The sequence below is a fragment of the Chroicocephalus ridibundus genome, chromosome 12 (genome assembly GCF_963924245.1).
Source record: "Chroicocephalus ridibundus chromosome 12, bChrRid1.1, whole genome shotgun sequence".
NCBI classification, from domain to species: domain Eukaryota; kingdom Metazoa; phylum Chordata; class Aves; order Charadriiformes; family Laridae; genus Chroicocephalus; species Chroicocephalus ridibundus.
This window is the reverse complement of record NC_086295.1, coordinates 5,597,385-5,616,942: the sequence shown is the minus strand read 5'-3', so window position 1 is coordinate 5,616,942 and position 19,558 is coordinate 5,597,385. Positions and strand designations below refer to the sequence as shown.

Genomic DNA, 19,558 nt, shown 5'->3' with positions numbered 1-19,558 from the left:
ACTCCCCCCTATGCTATTTTCCTTCCATGGTCAGTCCAGTATCAGTTGGTTCAAGGATCCTGTCTCAGGGCAGAAGCCTCAAAACACCAGTGGGAGTCTGAAACGAGGAGACAAAGAGGCATCAGGGGAGATAAAACCCAGAGCAGGCTGGAGAGGGTGAAAAATACGCTCACGTCGGCAGGGCAGGCAGCTGCCCTGCCTCTGACCCTGCTGTGGCTCAGCATCCCGATTCATGCCTACGACTAGCGTTGATAGTTTTGAGTACCCGTCCCCTGTGCAGCCTCCGTGCACTAGGGAGACGTTACAGGTCTCACACGCACCTTCCCTCGGTTCCCCCATTTCCAAACTGAAGGGCAATTTCAATGCCAAAAACGTGACGAGGACCCCAGCTCTCAGAGAGGGCAATAAGCGAAGGGGAGCAAGAAACAGCCACGTTTCCTCACCCCATGATACCGGCAGTGCTGGGAGCCTGGCGCTCACCCAGGACGGGGGCCCACGCTGCCCAGACCGACACGGGAGCAAGCCACCCTTGCCCCGGAGAGGTGTCCCAGAGGCTGGTGAAAAACACCCACGCACTACAAAAAGAAAGAGCAAGCGAGAACCCAACGGGGACACGCCGGGCGCAGGGAAATGGCCCGATGCACACCCAGCATGGGACTGACACAGCCGGAGGGGCCGAGGCGGGCGGCGCGGGGCTCGAACCGGCGAACGCCGGGGCAGCGGGTGGCTCCGGGCGGCTCCGCTCCGCGGCCGGGGAGCGGCGCGGCTTGGGTTGTACCGCCCCCTGCTGGCGGCCTGCGGCGGCTCCGCGGGGCAGGGACAGGGGGACGCCCCCGCACCCCGGGGACAGGGACCCCCCCCCAGCTCCCCCCAGCCTTGGGAACAAGGCAGCACCCAAAGACCAGGCAGGGCGTAGGGGATCAGCGGCAGAAGAGCTCCGCTGAAGCCTGATGCCATTCAACGCCCGGCTGAAGCGCTGGCGTTTACTCCGTTAGAGCTGGAACGGAATGTAAAAGGGGTTGGGAATGTTACGCAGAAAATTATTTCAAAGAAAGACACGCACGGGATAACGCTCTTCTAAAGCAACTCACAGTAGGGTAGTAGGGTCAAATTGATTCCTGTGCACAAAAATGCAATGCAGACAAAAAAAAAAAAAAAAAAAAAAAAAAAAAAGAGAGCTCATTTAATTCCCCTTTAACTCTGAAAAACAATTTGATGCAGTATCTGACACATTGCAAAGAACCAAGTATCAACCTAGAAAACAAATATAGCACAGTGGAGCGAGTCGCACACCATGCCCTAGAATTTCACACTACAGTATGTAGATTAAAAAAAAAAAAAAAAAAGAAAATTTGGTTCAAGGCCAATTTCACTCACTCACGCAGTAAAAACAAGACTTTGTTAATGACGGAACAGCACAGATTGATCCATTAACAACATCCACTAACAAGCTCCACCACCAGAGCTCTTTACAGACGCGATGGCGATATACTCACCGACACGGGCACGGCAAAGGTACCCCACCAGCTGCGAGCTGGCGGCCCCGCTGCGCTGCGGGAAAGCACACCACAGTGCTCGGCAGCAAAAAAGGTGTCGTGCTTAAAAAAAACTTGCTGCCGTCTAATTAAAACCGAAATAAGGTTCCACAGTTGCTTTCGGCATCCTGTCATTTAGCAAGAGAGGCCCTTTGGGAACATTTTGGGGGGCACAGATGCCTACAACTAGAATTTGCGCGTGAAATGACGGAGCGCTCCGCCGAGAGGTTTCAGCTGGATCACCACCGATGGCTGCTGAACCACAGCACGCAGCCGTCAATATTGTCTCCGAAAGGAAGAACGGGATTCTTCAAGGCATCACCAGGGCCTGGTAATTTCCAGCAGCGCCTCCCGACTGCAAGATGCTCCGACCATAAATAATCACTACACATTTTTGCTGCCGCTGATATTTTACTGCCCGAGGCAACCACTCGCTGGTCTGCCTCCGAGATAAGGCCGGGAGAGCTTCAGAGAGTTTGGGTACTTTGAGTGGAATCTTCTCAACATCAAAGTCCCAGTAGGGTTTTTAGTGAGACTTTAGAAACCAAGTTAAGGATTTTTAATGTGCCATACACCAACTAGCATCAAAGCGACAGCCATCTGCAGGGAACGGCTGTTTGTAACAAAGTCACCGATAGCATGGAAATAGAGCTGAACTAAACAGCTTCATCACTAGTATTTTGAGAAACTTTTATGTACAGGAGATGAGCACTCTGGAGGTTTATTTGGAGCAGAGAGTCTGAATTAAAAAAAAAAAAAAAATTGACTTCCCTCTTTGCCATATAAAATTACTCCGATGAAAATGAGGTCTTGAGATCCTTTGAGCTTGTGCCGCGCAGCTCGGAATAAATATCCTCATTGAATTATGATACTTCGCAGCTCTCACGTATAGAATCAAGGTCATCTCTAGCAGTTAGCAAGAGAGCTCTGCTCCCTGATCTTTGCTATTTCAGCACACAATTTATCATTATTTTTTTTCCAGCAGAAGTTATTGCTAAGCAGGGGCTATCTGGGCTGTCAGGAGAGGGACCAGTGTTTAATATGACCACAAGTATTGCTGCACGGGAAACGCAGCCGTGCTGGGCAGGCTCGGACTCTGATAAAACCAGCGACTTGTAAATCATTTTCTCCTGTTGTTCCTTTCTGCCCAGGAGCCCCCAGCATCTTGTCACTCGCACCGAATTCTCTGGGTGCCGGCGGCACCGTGGCCTTCAGGACCGGCGGCGAAGAGGCTTGTGCCCAAACACCCAGGACCTGAGGGGCACAGCGCTGCCTCCGATAAATCACGCCAGCGGCCAGGGCAGCGCCTGCACCTCCTCTGCAACAAAGAGCATCTGTTTTTGTCAGCCAAAACACAATTCAGCACGAAGGAATCCAGCCGCCGCTGCTGCATTGTTAAGCTTTATCGCTCTCAGCAACACACGCTGCTTTTCTGGACGCTGGAGCAACCGTACGTTTTCCCCCAGTTACCTCTATTTTATAGAGAACGATTAAGACAAGCAAAGGCAACGAAACGCCGCTGTGGCAGAGGGGGTACACGGCTCCCTTCCGCAGGGCTCCACACCCAAAATGAACGCGAAGCGCCTGCTGCCTCGCTCAGGTGATCGGGCACTTAAAGACGTAACACAGAGAAGACACAATCACGGCAGCCGTCCGTCGGGCCTGCCATACGGTAACGGCTTCAGATCCACGCGATTCTCTCACTTGTTTTCCCCAAGCCGTGACGCGAGGAGGAGATGAGACACTTTGAGACTTGATTTTATAAGGAGAAAAGCAGGATCTTGATTAGGTGCCTGTTCCCTGCCAAAGAAAATGTGCACGCAGTCCTACATTGCAACACTCCATCTTCCTACCCCTTCACTTTTTTTTCCTTTTTATTTTTTTTTTCCCTTTTTATTTTTTTTTTTTTTTAAAGTAACAGCCTCTAGCATCTTTTGCGACCAGCAGGCAGCGTGCCTACAGATGCCGTGGCCCCATTGCTGAATATTATGCTGATGACATTTGTGCAAAGCAGCAAGCCTAAATTGAAATGCTTTGGGCAGCTTTTCATAAACCATTCCGCTCGGACAAAAGCGGCTATCTGCTGTAAGCCAAGAGCTGGGCAGAAGCAGGTTTCCCAGTTGCCACACAGCTGGGGGAAAAAAAAAAAAAAATCAAACAAATATTATTAACTTAATGCCAGCCCTGGGTGCCTCCACTAGCTATCAAGGCCACCTTCGGCTTTACCAACACGCAGTGACTTGTAAAAGGCTGAGCTGAAACAGTATTTCATGGCTTGAATTGCTTCAAATCCCCAAGGAACAAGTGTCAGGACTTTCAATAGCTATAGTGTTAATAATAAAACAGGGACCTCTTCCAGTATCAGAGCACAAACAGTAGTTATTTCTCTTTCAAAGCTCTGATTCCTAAAACCTTCCTTACATTCAGCTTGACATCAAAACACCCATCTCATTCACTCAGACTGTCACAGGAGAATTGTGTGCCGCTATTAGAAATAGCCCTGAGGTGAATTAAGAACAGCCTGTAATGATGTTCCACTAGAGCAACTTTATTTCTACCAAACCAAATAAATGAGCAATATTTTATCTGATGTGCCTTGGCTCAGCAGAGAGCGGCAGCTGCTCCCCATATGATTTATTGAATGGATGTTTTCTAAATAGCCGAAGTCGGGCTCTGACGCCAGTCACAAAATCTCCTGTTCATAACAGCCCAGCGCAGGGACAGGCAGAGAGAAATTCAGACTCTGGGTAGCGGCAAGCTTGGGCATGAACCATTTTATTTGCAATTTCCCCCCCCCTCATAAACAGAACACACATGCAAGAAGCTGTATAACAAAAATCTATAAATATTGATGCTCAACAGCTGGCAGCAACCAGACAGGGCACAAACAAGCCTCTCGTTACACAAACGCAGAAGCAATCCAGTCGCTTTCCGTCCAGCACGAAGTCAAGGGAACAGCGGGTGCTCAGAGGCACATAGAGCCCCCCCAGGAGGCTGAGAGAGGGGGGTAAGGAAACATGGACCTTGCTACGTCTTTGGAAGTGGTAAAGGCAGCAACTGCCAGCACTGCAGCCACACGGGGGTACCATACCATCACCCACCCAGTAACGCTGGATCGCTGCACCAGTTGCCCTGAAACAGCCAGGCCCTGGCACCGTGGTGAGATAAGCAGAGACAGAAGTAAAAGACAGAAAAAGAAATCACATAAGCACAAAACCTCCAGCAAACGGGACTATGGCATAAGCAGCCAAAGCAGACACTTTCGGCTTTTGGAGAACCGGCAGGAGGAAATGTATTTTCACATTGGCGATTCAAACACGGGATATCCTGCCAAAAGGCATCTCCGAAGCCAAGAAGTTAATTAGATTCAAAAGAGGTCTGGACATTTACACAGACACTGAGGACACAGGGAAGTATCGCAGTGACCGGTAACACATTTTAAGGATATTACGCTTTGGTGGGCTCCAAATCCTACGCCCGGAGACTCGGAGACCAAAGCCAGGAGGGGAGGCAAGTGGGTGGTTCCACGCGTGCTGCAAAGCGCTGGCACCTCCCTCTGCAGGACCAGAAAGCAATAGCCGACAGCAAGAAGTGACAGTCCCAAATGGACAGAGACGATCCGCTCAGTGTATTTTAATTATTTTAATGCCAGAGCAAAGGGAAAAGCTAATGAGGGCAGAGCAAAACCCTGACGAGGTGTTGTGATTTAACTCTACTTGGCAACGGGGACCACGCAGATATTCACTCCCTCCTTTCCTCCCACCATGGGATAGGGGAAAGATGGAGAAAAAGAAAAAAAAAAAATTAATACTTGTGGCTTGAGATAAAGACAGTAATAGAACAGGAACTGAAGAGAAAGTAATAATAATAATAATGGTAAAAGAATACACAAAATGAGTGATGCAATACAATTGCTCACCACCTGGTGATCAACTGCCCAGCCCATCCCAAGTAGCAATCGTGGATTCCTGCCCCCCCCCGGCCAACCCCCATTTCTATACTGAGCATGACATTTATGGTATGGGATATTCCTTTGCCCACCTTGTCCTGTCTGTGCTCCCTCTCAGCTTCCATGGGAAGCTGAAAAAGTCCTTGACTTAATAGAAGCATTACTTAGCAACAACTAAAACAATATGGGTTACCAACATTGTTCTCACACTGAATCCAAAGCCCAGCAGCTACTAGAAAGAAAATTAACTGGATCTCAGCTGAAACCAGGACACAAGGCAGCAAGTGCCCGGTGTACGCAGGGCTGGGATTCCTGCCCTGAGACATGAAAAACGCCCAAATATTTATAGCCCGAGGAATGCCAAGCGCCTGGTTCCATTCACTGGCTGAATGTTTGCTCTGGGAGTAGAAACGCCGTCCCTGAACTGCTGGGGATAAGGGAGCGAGGGGCCCGGCGGACGGCGCTGAAGAGACACCGGCTCCAAGAATTACCATCTGTGGAAGTGCTGATTAAACATAACCAGGCTGGGACGAAAGCTCAAACCGCATTCTTTTGTTGGCTTGTAGTTAGCATGTTCGCCCTGTCTCTGATGAAACGTCAGGGAAGCCTCAAGTGAAAAAATAGCTTAAAACATTGACAAAATGCTCACAAAGGCTTGTCCTGATGCCAGTTCAAGTCCCTCTGTGCAGATTCCTGAACCAAAGAAGCCTTTGATGCCAGCGGGGCACACGTTCACCACAATATTTCACTCCGTGGCTATTAAAAAAAAAAAAAAAAAAAAAAAAGAGAGAGAGATTTCTTTGATATTTTGCCCTCAACTAATGTGCACTTAAAGAAATAAATAACCACCTGGCCTTGCCATTGAAGACTGGCACAAACATTTCCGCAAGCAGATTATTGACCAGAAGTACAGAAGCCAAGTTATAAACCGGTTAGTAATTCAATAAACAAAGCAGTAAAGCATTTCAAAACAGGCCATACAAACCTCATTTTACCTGCCCTCCTAACAAAGGTAGTCAAATACCTATTTATGAGATTATAACTACCTATTTTCTATGCCATTCAACAAAAAGAAGAAAAAGAATCAAGATAAAAAGAGAGCATATTTTAGCTGTAAAGGATTTATTCATTCAATTTACATCTGAATCAATTATCCAGGCAAAGCCCAAACACTGCCAACGTGATTTAGGTGACTGAACACACATCATAAATAGTGCAGCGTTCAAGTCATATAATCCGTATCTGCACTTTCTGGATAGCTTCATGAGCTGGAAGAACACCCTGACTCACAGCGCGCCTTTATTTCTGAGCGGCAGCGTGCTTCGCTGTGGTTAGGAACAGGGAACCTGAAATCTCTCATTCACAGAAAACCTTTAATTTTACGTTCAGCCCGGTGGGCTTGGGATAAACTCCTGGCAAGCTGGGTCAAGCACGCCAGCTGGGACCAGCGCTGAGCACGAACCATGTACAAGAGCAGGACGTGGACTGACCAGGCTGAGCCGGAATTTTGCCTTCCCACCAAGCAAGCCGTGAAGCCATCCTTGGTGATCACTCTTGGAGCGGGCTCAGACCATGAGAGCCCCTTGCTCGTGCTCCGCACAGAGGAAAAGGCAAACAACACGGCCGCCTCTTGCGCGTATTGACAAGGATGGATGTTATCTACAGAAACTTTGCCCACGATGCTCGGCAGCAGCGAGGACTCTGGTTGAAGTACTCACCACCTTCCCCCTCGATCGCCCCCGACACCTACAGCCCAGCCGTGTGAGGTTCCTCACGGGCACTCGGCAGCTTGGTATCACCAAACCCCTCTTTGGCAGGAAAGTTACAGACCAGCCTCTTGGAAGGACCTACCCTATGTTTGCAGAAAGTCAATCTCATCTACTTTCTGAAAGATGGAAGGGAGGTTTTGCAGCTATTTCCTGTCCACAGAACAGGAAGAGAGACGTGGAGGCCACCACTAGCCCTGCGATACCACCCGCTGCCCAGGCAGACTTCCCAGCAGCCTACCGACATGCTTTGACTCACCCTTGCGGGGCTCGATCTCATGCCAAGAGAAGGTTGAACGCAGCCAGTTGACGGGGGTATCTGTGCAGCCCTGCTGCCTGGAGGGGCAGGAGGACACCCTTCTGCTGCCCTGCCGTGCATCTGCCCACCCTGTTTCTTGTGGTCTGCATGAAAACTGCAGCCGCTCGCTGCCTCCCTGGAGAATAACGAGTTCCTGTTACGGGGAAAAATAGATCACAAGGAAAGCGCTGGCAAAGTACAGCCATTTTTGTAGAGCAATCAAAAGAAAGCAGGAGCAACAGTCAATGTCCCAAAGTTTCCCTTGAAGCATATAACCAAGTATGACACTGGTTTGGGAAGCGGGACTTCTAGCAGAATGTGTTTTTAACAAGGAGAATGTTTGTTTAGAACCTCTCTGCTTCCTTAGCTCTAACTCAAAAGCAGACACAGAAGTTTTTCCCCCCATTAAAATAATCAAAGTTTTAGGAAAAAGAATTATGTGAATTAAAATATCTTCGGCTCATAATGGTCTTTCTCGTTACTGTTCAGTGTCAGAGACAATAGCAAGCAACTCCTCCTGCACCTCAAGATTTCCTTTTTCTTGTGGTCCTTAACGGCACACAATACATCTCTAGGAGAACAACAGATGAAAAAAAGCTCAACTAATTTCACAACCAAAGAGTGAATCCTCTCTTCTGCTAAGTTTTTTCTCTAGTAAAACATATCTACTCTGCAATAGAGTTTAGCCTTGTACCAATGCAAGAGGAGAGACAAAGAATTATGAAGCTATGAATCCCATTAGCATCAAAATGCAGCTACGGAGACAAGGGGATTTTATGGAGATAAGATTGTGTTTTTTTTGAAAGAATACTAGGAGGAGGAAAAATTTCTTTTATGAAGCACGCATTTTTCATAAACCTGGAATCCACAGCACATTATAAAACTGAATTTGTTGCTGTTGTTTTTACTTTACAGCATTAATCACTAAAGCCTTGCTTAGGTGGGCAGGAAAAAATCCATTTTCCATTGTATTAACTTCATGCAATTTAAGAAGCTTTTCAAGACCCGCATAAATGTAAATAAGCACTTTGAGCCTGGCTGGTGTTGTGCGAGCCTGGGCACGCGGCTGCACAGAACACAACCAGCTGGACCTGCCTTCTGCAGACGTACCTGCGCTGCCGCTCCAGAAGGCGGAAAGCACTTAAATCACAGCAGCTCCATCTACTCAACGCTTGATTTAAAGCCCTTAGGAAATTAGCATTTCCAGAATAGCGTTACCAATACTTCGGGGTGCAATTCTGTTTAATCCGGCGTCCTTGCACAAGTGGTAGAATTGACAGGCGAAGCAAACGCGCCGCGCAGAGAGGCAGAGACCAAAGGGACGGGCACACGCGACAGCGGGGAGAGGCGTCCTTTGAGCCGCGTCCTGGCTGCAGCGCACAGGACATGTTTCCGAGGACAATGACAGCTTGGTCATAAATCCTGCTGGCAGCAAGCATAACGGGCCAACTACCATTTAGGGGCAGGAGATGCCTCCTCAGAGGTCTTTGGTTCTGCACAGCTTCTGCCAGACATGGTATTTTAAGAAAGCCACGGCGTTGAGAAAAGCCACTACACAAGGAGATACTGCAGGGAAGGGGGAGAGGGGACTCACCCTGTATCCCAGAGGGTTACCTGTGCAGGGGAGCACGAAACATCTTTGTGTGTACTCCTGGGATGCCGAGCGTTGGGATTTTTCCAACTTGGACGTATGCTGAATTAACAAACGCAAAGATCTCAGCACCCTTGGCCTGCCCAGTCCCCCCATTAAGGTTTGACTAGAACCAGGATGCAGGGCAAAGGGCAATCCCAGAAAGGTTTAGTACAGATATTTAACAAATTTATTTCATATTTGCAAAAGCTTACGTGCATTCACAATACAGGAATACTATTCCAGTGACAACATGCTGCCTTGCCTTTACTCAATTCATAGTAAAATTATCTTATTACAATGCGAAAGAACAGATGGATTTGGTGCATGCATCTGGAGATAAACAAACCTAAGTCAGGTGAATGCAGAAACATGCATCAGGGCTTTGAATTTTACTGTTCAGCCCCCCCAGACAACCACATCGTCGTACAAGATGTACACACATTGCTTTAGCATATAAACAGCGCAGTCTAAGAACCAAACTGATGGCTGCGTATACACAAGATTCCCAATACCCAGCTTGCCTTTTACGAATTAACACAGGTAGAATATGCATTTGCTCCAGCAAAGAACACACACTTGAACTGCTCCAAAAGGGGGAGGGGGGAACCAAACCACAGCCCCTCTTGGTTTCTGTGATTTGGCTTTTGACTAACAAGAAATCAGGGGAGAAAACAGCCCTGTGGACTTACAGCTGATTTCCAGAACAAAAGCTCCCACGGGGTCTTGAAGAAGGTTGATCTGAAAAACAAAAGATGACCTCTTAAGACAGGGAGAAGGATGCATTGCTGAAATCCTACCCCCTGTCGTCTACTCGGGAGTGGATTTCTGCTAGAAAGGCTTTGCACATCATTGCCATGTTCCCAGGGGACAGTGTGAAAGCTGTTTTGGCACCGTCAGGGGTTTGTCCCCGACTCCTGCCCGTAACCTGCTGCCGGGCCGTTCACTACCGCTCCGTAAGCTGCTCTACACGGCTTCTGGCAGAAACCGTCACAGAGCTGTCGTGTAACTTCAGTCTCACAAACGGCACTCGGCTCGCACTTACCTCCGCAGGTATTTCAGTGGAGCCATCACGCACTTTGGGTGGCTTGGGCACATACGGTTTTCCCTTTCTCAAACGCAATTACAGCTGCACAAAAACAAAGATTTATGGACGAAACATCAGTAGAATCAATATGTCAGATCAGGTGGAAAACCATGATTTTGAGCTGCTGCTGAACTATATTAAACCATCTAAATTCACTTAATTAAGTGTCAAAACAAGCCTGCTTGATATATGAGAGATTTGTTTTTTAAAAAAAAAAAAATCTCAGTCCAGTTAAAAAAAAGCGGGCTCCGCTCCCAACCACGACTGCTCCTCCAATAAACTTTTAAAAGCTGCATATACCTCGAGACACAGGCCACCTCCGCAAAAGTTTTCTAGCTCTTCTCAAATTTATATTAAGATAACAGGGATGCTACTATTCAGCAATTTGAAGACAAAAAAAAAAAATCAGAAATATCAGTCAGCAACCGATTCAAGAGAAAATAGGGAGACAATTTAGGATGAAAGCTCACCTTTACATGCCTAAACTTTCTATAAGCCCTCATTACTGCTGCAATTAGCTCTTCGAAGATCTGATGGAAACAGCCACATCAGAAGACATTGAACTTTTATACGTAAAAAGAACTTTGTCCATCCCCCCTCTCCTCCTTTCTCTTTTCTGTGAGTTTTTTTACTTCCCATATGTTTAGGGCAGCATTTAAAAACAGAGTAGCTTCTCCAAATAATTAGCGAACACTCCCGTGGTGCTCCCTGTCTCGAAGCCAGTGACAGATGGATGTGCATGCAGCTGGAACAGGCACATCGCATACAGGGTGCCCACGGTGTCGCAGCCCATAACAAACCCCCGGACAGAACGGGAATGCACCAGGGCATCTCCCCACCACCATTAACAAGTGCACAAGGAAATTGAAAAGGAGCATCGCTTCCAATTTATACAGTGCAGCAGCCTCCTATGCCCACTGGAGAAGCAGCTTGGAAGTGTTTTAGGTGTCTGAAACACATGAAAGTGTTATTCCATTCCAGGCTCAGAGATTTAAGCTTGAGTCAGGGAAGGAACTAGGCCCGGATTGTTTTTCCTTTCAGAGGTGGCAGAATCTCACCCGCGCTGTCACACGTTGTTTCAGAGATGTTGTTACTCATTAGCACTGCAGGACTGAGCGGAGATCTCCTCTCCCTCCTCGAGAGATGGGCCACAGGAGGATAATGCATGCTGCTCAGAAGGGTTTACGGTGTAACAAAACTACATTTCACTCTGCTCCCAGCAGGGACCTGCTCGCTGCAGCCCTGGAGAGGTGACACTCTCATGGTCAGGAAGGCAAAAATCAAGGTTCTGCCCCATTTCAGCAGTGAGGGTTTGCAGAAGGGGGGGTCTCACAAAGCATGTGCTCCACGTCTATGCCCAGTGGAGCTGAGTGAGAAAAACTGTCTCCTTTGCTCTTCCTCACAGCTCTCGGGAACGTAACCAGGAGTGAGCTGTACCTTGTTTTTTAACTCAAACAGGATGCTGTTCCTTAAGGCGGCTTGCATCAATATTGCTGCAGACAAAATGAAACTATTATGAAACAAAACAAACCATTATCAGACAAAAGCAATTGAGAGAAATAAGAGAGCTGATCATTAGGAAATGATTTGAACCCAATTGAATGTTTTTAAGTGCTGCCTCCAGGCTGCTGCCTCAGGAGAGGGCAGTCTCAGCAAGCAATTGAACTGTGCTCCTCTCCTGCGACCAGGGAGCAAACAAACCACAGCAGGCTTCATTCCACAGCTGCCTCCAGGCCAGTCAAGCCCACAACTCAAAGTCGGGTTCGAAAGGCTCATTGCTGCCATGGCAAGGTCTGGACCCAGGGAGACCCCAGCTGACAAACCCCACCAGTCAGCCTGGGCTGGGCACTGGCAGCGGGCGTTCCTCCTGAGGACCGCAACGGCGGCATCCCAGCCTTCACATCTACGGGGCCACGCAGTTCATGCAGTGTGCTGGGAACTCTGCATTATACCTTAATAAGAGCATTTTCCCTCTCTGCAGGGGCAGAGCCAAAGCCTCTTAGCACAACAGCCATATGCTAGTCTAAAATACAAAATGTTTCACACCTAATGAAAGGCTGCAGAGAACCAAAGAGCAGGACGGTATCGCGGTGAGCTGGTACCTGTGCAAGTCACTGTCTGAGCACAGAGGCGGAGATGAACCCGCCAAGGAGAATTTAAAATCAAAATATACTCAGTGGGTGACACTGTGATACAAAGAGACATGGAAAAAAACCTTTCTCCAGGCACTTGAACCAACATTCTGCTGGAAATAAACCCAAAACAAAGGTGGTAGATATAAGAGCTGTTGACAGGCCTTAGCACAGGGCTCTGACCCACACAGATTTTTCTGCGTGTGAAAAATCAGTAGCACTCACCTCAGGCTTATTTTGACATCTGTCACACTCCTATTGCATGGGCAGTCCCCAACATCATCCACGCTATCTGGCAAGTAATCTGCCATCAGGACCAGAGAGCTATGGCTTAACCCAACAGCAACAGTGGCCACGCCAGGGACGAGGGCATTTCTGCTGCAGAGGCAAAGCCACACCAAGTATGCACCTTCACTGCTCCTCAGAGCTGCTCTCTGTAGAAAAAGGCAGGATTAAAACCCACTTCCCTCAAGAGCTACCATCGTTGCTGCTCATTGACCAGAGCAGGCAGCACCTGAGCTGGCATCTCACTGGCCCTTCACTAGGGCACAGACACCAGGAGCTGGGGAGCAAACCTGTACGGTGATAACAGCATCCAGTATCCTTGGGAAATCTTCTTGGCTCTTCATCATCTACCGTTTTTGTGGGACTCCACATATTTTAACAAGCAGGGACCCAGGTCCAGCGTTTCATTTCTGCAAAGTTTCTTGATGAAAAGATTCATTTCTTCTCCCTCCTCTTGCCCTTGCAGAAGCCTTCGTTATATCTTTCTTATTCTGCTGAAAGAAATGCAAACGCCACAAGAGCTGTCACAGCCAAAACTCACCAAATACCAAAGATACTGAGAAGAACAGAAAAAAAAACCCCACACCTTGACCCCAACTCCAAGAACACACTTGGCCTAGACTGGAAGAATGGTAACATTCATAACATACAAACTGTGAAATGAGACAAAAACCCACGAGCAGAGGTATTTAGCCTCAGAGCATCCAGCAAAGCAGCTCCTGCAAGGGCCTTTATTTGCTTTTAAAACCTCAACAACAATACCAAAAAACAAGCACCACAACACAAAACCAAACCCACCCGCACAGTTAAAGATGTGGAATAGCAGAAGTAACTGTCCCTGAACAGCCCTGGCAGGTTGCAAAATGCAGAGAGGGGATGGAGAGAAATGGGGCTGGTTTTTGCAAGGCAAGTGTCCAAGGCTGCATCTTTTCCTGCCAAACACACGCATCTAGCCAATAAAACGCGGGTTTGTTTTGGGTTTTTTTTTGGTTTATTTTGCCTTGTCGTTTCTCTCCGGATAATCCCTTGTAGATGGGGTCTTGGCTTCAAGTTGTTTGCAAAAGCCTCTCCCTCAATTAGCTTATTGCTCCTGCAGGCAGGCTGTAATGGGTGTTACTCGACACACCTTCACTTATCGCAGAAGTTCCTCCTGCAGCCACCAATTCTGCTATGATGCATACGACCCTCCCGGCAGAGACATCTTAGTCTACAGCTGGGCCTCGAGGCTTTGTCAGAAGACAAAGAACCACAGAAGCCTTTATTCTATTTGCCATTCACCCTTCGATAGCTATTGAATCCACCTTTAATTCTGGGAACGTGAATTTGCTCATTTCAGACTCAAATTTCTCCTGTTGTAAAGGAAAGCACTGCCATCAGGACTAACGCCCTGGATGCTGACCTGTAACTGTGGAAGAGGATCTAAGCTGTCGTTTTCGCCCTTCTCTTACAGGAGGTACGCTCCAAGGAAGCACGGTGCAGGCTCTGTGTTTTCAGTCACACAACAGAATTCAGATTGCTGGATGCGAGCAGGTGCACCCAAGCAAGGAGAGAGACATTTGTGGTTTTAATTCAAGTGGATTGCGGCTGGGAAAAATAGCTGATGCTGTGGAATAGAGGCAAAAACAGAGTCCTTCAAAACTCAGTGAGGCTGAGGAAGGGATCTACAAAAGAAAAAACTGGCTTAGTTTCCTAAAAAAGATGACATTCCAAATGACCGGCACTTTAGTAGGACATATAAACAAACAGAGCAGGGAGGAAAAGGACATGGAGAAATGCTTATGCAATGTGCAGAACAGCTGGGATAAGACTGGAGAGGTTTTACTCACCCTTCTCTGATGCTTCTTAAGAGATGATGGTGCCTTCTGCCTTTGAACTTCATGGTGACATCAGCAGACCACATAGGCGAGGCCAAAACCCTCATCATCTTCAGTCTTGACAACCTGCCAGCGACACTCCCGTCAGTACAACAAAGAGAATTCTCCCTTTGCCACCTTTCTCACTAATATTCAGACAGACAGCCATACCCAGCAATTCAGATAAGCGAGTAGAAAACCCCACGGATATTTCAGATATTTTAACTTCTCTTTTTTACTTTTTCTACAGAATAATCCACCCAACATCAGTGATTTCAGGGTCTGGAATACTTTGGAAGGCAATTCTCAGTTGCTATTTGAAGCACACTTTTAAGTAATGCGAATCTCTATTTTTTACTTAATACGCTCTGATCCGTGCAGGGAACGCTCCCTTTACACAGGGTGGAAGCCGGAGGTCCTTCCCCCAGACGACTGCTATGAAATCCAGCCCTGGCAGTCGCTATTCACACGGCAGCCATCCGGCAAACGGCTCTGGGCGTGCCTCGGAAAACCCAACCCCCAAAGCTCGGCTGTGCAAGCGTTTCATCACGCGCTGTTATGACTCTCAATTCCCCAAATCACAAAACAAAGACCATTTTGTACAAAACATTCATAATAAATACAGCTGACGTTAAAAAAGAATAAGGAACTTGCCGCGTTGCTTTACTCTTATCTCTAATGATGAGAAAAACGTGCCTAGTTCTGAGAAGTTGAGTGATGAGGTCTGGATACCAAAGGGCCCCACAGCACAAAAGCTTAGGAATACAAGAGATCAGAAAAAGGCCCTAAAATCTTAGGAAAAGTAGACTGCAAAGCCAATGAATTAATGCACCTTCTCCGTGCTATGGCACAGAGGCAGCCTCATCGCTGACTTCCCAGGCACCGGTCCCTCTAGGCAAACGTACCCTTCCTGAGCTCACCTCTAGATCTTTCCGGCTGCGCCACCAAACCAAAGTCCTTTCTCCTCCCAAGTAAAATAAGCAAATAAACATACTCAGTCAACAGCACGAAGTGAAGGTGTGCTGCTCCAGCTGCAGCCAGTGTTACCAAGAACGCGTCCTGCAGCCTTCCTCCTCCTCCTCCCCCCTGCCAGCTCCAGCAGGCGCCCAGAGCCACAGGGAACCCCCTCAAACAGAGACCATTCTGCTCCAGGTGCCCAGGCTGGCAACGGTCCCTCGCACAGGTCACACTAACTTCTCAGGCTGCCTCGGTCACTAAAGGGGTGACAGAAGAAGGGCCGACCCGCAGAATCACGCTCAGTGCAGAGCTTCCCCTGCCTACATGGAGACCTGGATGGGACCCTCTTTCCTTGCGAGCCCCCAGCGTCCTCTCTCCTCTCCCACCCACGCTGTGCAGCGCATCGTCGCATCGCCCACGGGGAGGTGAACACACACCGCTGCCGATTTGCCACGACGGAGGCAACGCGCTCTGCCCACCCGAGCCCCCGAGCTGCTGCTGGCTGTGATATTATCAGCAGCCCTTATCCAGGCTCCGCTCAAAGCTACTTCACAGACAATATGACACTTCAAGGCAGTCCCGTAATTGCACGCTAATGACCCCTCTGAGAGCTCCCCACGGCAAAAGGCTCCTGCACAGATCCGCTAATTGCTCAGCTGCCACTGCGCAGCAATGCCACATGCTTGCCTATAGCACCAGGGGACAAACCCCAGAAATATAAACCTATGATTTAAGTGATATTTACGGATGAAATGTCAATACCCAGCATTTCTGTCAACTGCAGGCCAGGCAAACAGAAGTACAAAAAGCCTCCAATAGCCTTTCAGGCATGGATGGACACCATCCCGGTTTGAGCATCGCTCCTTTTTCTGGCCATCCCGGGTGTCACAGAGGCTCTGTCTTACCAGTCCACTTGACCAGAATCCCTGGCTTTGAAAAGCTCTGCCCTCAAACCCACCGCTGACCGTCTCCTTTTGCTCTGCCCCTTGCCTTCCACACACAACTCGCAGCAGCTTTGGAGGCAGACAGCGTAAAGGCCGCTCGAGGGGAGGTTTTCACCTGCCCGACACAGCCAAAGGTGCCACCTGACTTGCGTCAACTTAAACATTGAGTTGCTACTTGGCTCAGCAAGCATTAGAAGATTTGCACATCGGAGGTAGTCAGTGGTCTTCTGCAGCCAGTTTTATTTCACAGGTGCCCACCCAGGCTGGAGCTTTAACCCCTGAATTTCCTCACTGTTAGTGCCCGTTGCCGAGCTGCAGGCTGTTCTGCTGCGGTGACATTCTGCCTGTCCTGGCCCAAGCATATCAGCATTTGTGACGGCAAACAAAGCAGCTGCCTGCATCGTTGCTCCTGCAGTCTCGTTCCTTGCTCAAATACAAGCTTCACACAGCTCATGGACACATACACGTTTCTACACACACAACTTGTCTCCTTGCTATCTGCCAAAATTGTTCAGAAGGGTTTGGATTCAATAGATAATTCTTCTAGAATAAAACATCACTCACTGGGTTTGTTCTCTGCTGCCCCGTTGCCCCACTCGGAAGGGTGACAGCCTCCTATCAGCTCCCAGTACATGAACAAAGCCAGGAGCCAAGATGACATGAGGGGAAAAAAAACCAAAAACGCCCTGGACGTCGGCTGGTCTCTGGCAGACTGACAGGGCCTGGTGGCAGCGATGTTGTCAGGATCATTGTCAAGGCTCCACTTGGCTCCCAAGCCTCAAGTGATTTCACAAACAATGATATTTTTCTAGAAAAGGGATAATTATGAATTAATAAAATACCAAGGCACGCTGTACAGTACAAAGCAGTGTTCCACCACTTGTGTTTATATTTGTGTTCAACATACACGCAGTAGAGCTCAGGCTCAGATAAAAAAAAAAAAGCAATGTCAATTACTTGTTAAAAGAAGATAAATATGTGTTTCTCATCATGTATTTCCACCATAACTCTAAATTCAGATAGGAAGCATTTACAGGCTTCCCTTTCTTTCCTTACAACCAAAAAGATGGCTCAAGACTTCCAGCATGGCACCTGCCCTCCAAAGGATGCTCCGCCGCCCCTTGCTGGGGGGCAAGCTGCTTCCCATTGCTCTGCACTCAGCCTTTCCGAGGCTGCCATCCGAGCCTCGCCGGTGCTTACCCTGATGATGTAGTGGAACCTGCCACATGTTTAAGCTTTCCCTAACTGTCCCCTACGGTCTACTAAGTATAATTACCAAATAATGTGCGCGAACACGAATGCGTCCTTGGCAATTAGGGTGCCGCCATGGAAGGGTTCTCAGCCGCTCAGCTGTCTCTCTTGCCGAGGGTCTCTGGTCAGCCACCGTTAGCACAATACCTCATCGCCTTGCAGGCGTTAGCGGAACACCACGCAACGCTCCACTTTCCCCTCAGCAAAGCTGCTGACAGGTTGCTGCTCAGGATTTCAGGCAATAAAAATAACAAACTATCGGTGTTTTAAGGACCAAGTGTTCAGAGGAAGGATTATGAGCCTGTACAAATGGTGTATTTGCACTTCACACCAGCTGCTTCCCCGTATAAATCCGTATGGCCGGGTCTCTTCCCCATCGCACTGAGTCTCACCTGCGTGTGTCTCGTCCCTCAGAGCCAGTGCCACAGGACGGAGCCGTGGCAGACGACCGCTCTCAATGCCTGCAATGCCACAGGGACCAGAAAGGAGGATCACAAGGCCAGAGAAAGGACTGCAAAGAGGACATTTTAGCCATCGATAAGAATAAAGCTCATAAGTCCTTGCTCTTGCTCTCACATCCCTGCTCTTTCCACCAATCCTGTACCTGTCCCCGACAGATTTCACTCTCAGAAGAGGGACAGAGGCAGCAACACGCCTGCGCCGTTTGTCAGCTCTGAGCAACCTGCTCAGCCAGTTCTCAATGAGCACGGTTTTCATCGTCTGTGTTTTTAAATGATCTATTCCCAGGAATGACGCTGCTTTCACAGGATTCCGGGAGGCCGGCACACCCACACCAGGCACCTGAAAACCCAGCCAAGACGGGGCAAGGCTGCGGTGGCTCCCGCCTGAGGATGCTGGCGTCCTGTGACACGCACACCCTCCTCAGGAATGGTCTGCTGGTGAGGGGAGCCCCACAAAACCTGCCCCACCTGCAGTTAGTCAGTGCGGGGTACATTCGCTAATAGTTGCAATTATTGTAAACGTGAACACTAGCTGCAAATATTCCTGGTCAAAAATGACAACGCGAGGTAACAAGAACTGCAGCATATTCCCACCATTTTTAATTGTATTTTGGCCAGGCTGAAATTCATTTTTACTTGCTATAACTCCAAATTTTAAGTGCCTGCCCCTAGAATGTGGCTGAATTCAGATTTGTTTGCTCAAAGAGCAACAGATCTTACAACGTCTTAGGAGACCAAAAGCTAGAGGCCGGAACAACTAACACTCTGGGCACAAGGCAATTAAAAATAAACAGAGATAAGCTTTTATTTCTTTATTTTCTTTTTAAAAATCTATACATGAGTAGGAACCTACTGTAAGGGCTATTCAGGGACCCTTCAGAGCCACGGACTATCCCTGCACTTGGCTCACTTCAGCCCTGTCAGCGTTTGCACGGCACGAGCTCTGGAGAGCTGCTGGCACTTCAGCTGGACTCCAATCCTGCTCCCTCATCTCCCACAACTGACCGAAGACTAATAGCATTTTGAAGAACAAAACCCTTTTGGTAGGAAGCAGGCATCCCCCCCCACACACTTTCAAATAAGAATATAGATAGTATAAATAGATCACAAGTTAATTATAAAACCAGTCAGAGCAGTTAATAAAACACTGGAAGGTAAATATCTGCTCAGGTGGGATTATTCTGCCACAGAACCGAGGTCCCACTTCACAAAAGGCCAGCGGATATCAACCGGTGAGTATTCCATGTGGTTGTACCTACCTATCTCCATGACAGCTTCCACAGCCTGACGCTGCAGTTGCTGCTGAAGTAACGATAAGCCTGAGACTCTTTATATACAAAATGTGAGATACGTTCTTCAAATGACCCTCCAAGAGCTCAGAAGCTCTGAAGAGACCAGGGATGAAATCCA

General features: G+C 48.3%; 1 long non-coding RNA gene across 2 annotated transcripts; it reads right to left on the bottom strand.

The window, feature by feature from the left end:
• Positions 1-12,978: 12,978 nt before the first annotated feature.
• Positions 12,979-14,633, bottom strand: LOC134522427 (uncharacterized). 2 transcript variants are annotated; one of them, XR_010073055.1, is made up of 3 exons: positions 14,509-14,633; positions 14,082-14,343; positions 12,979-13,176 (listed from the first exon to the last, which is right to left on the bottom strand). It is a non-coding gene; the product is annotated as an uncharacterized LOC134522427 (long non-coding RNA). The 2 variants fall into 2 exon arrangements; XR_010073056.1 differs by having other exon boundaries at positions 12,979-13,173.
• Between the last annotated feature and the right edge of the window lie 4,925 nt (positions 14,634-19,558).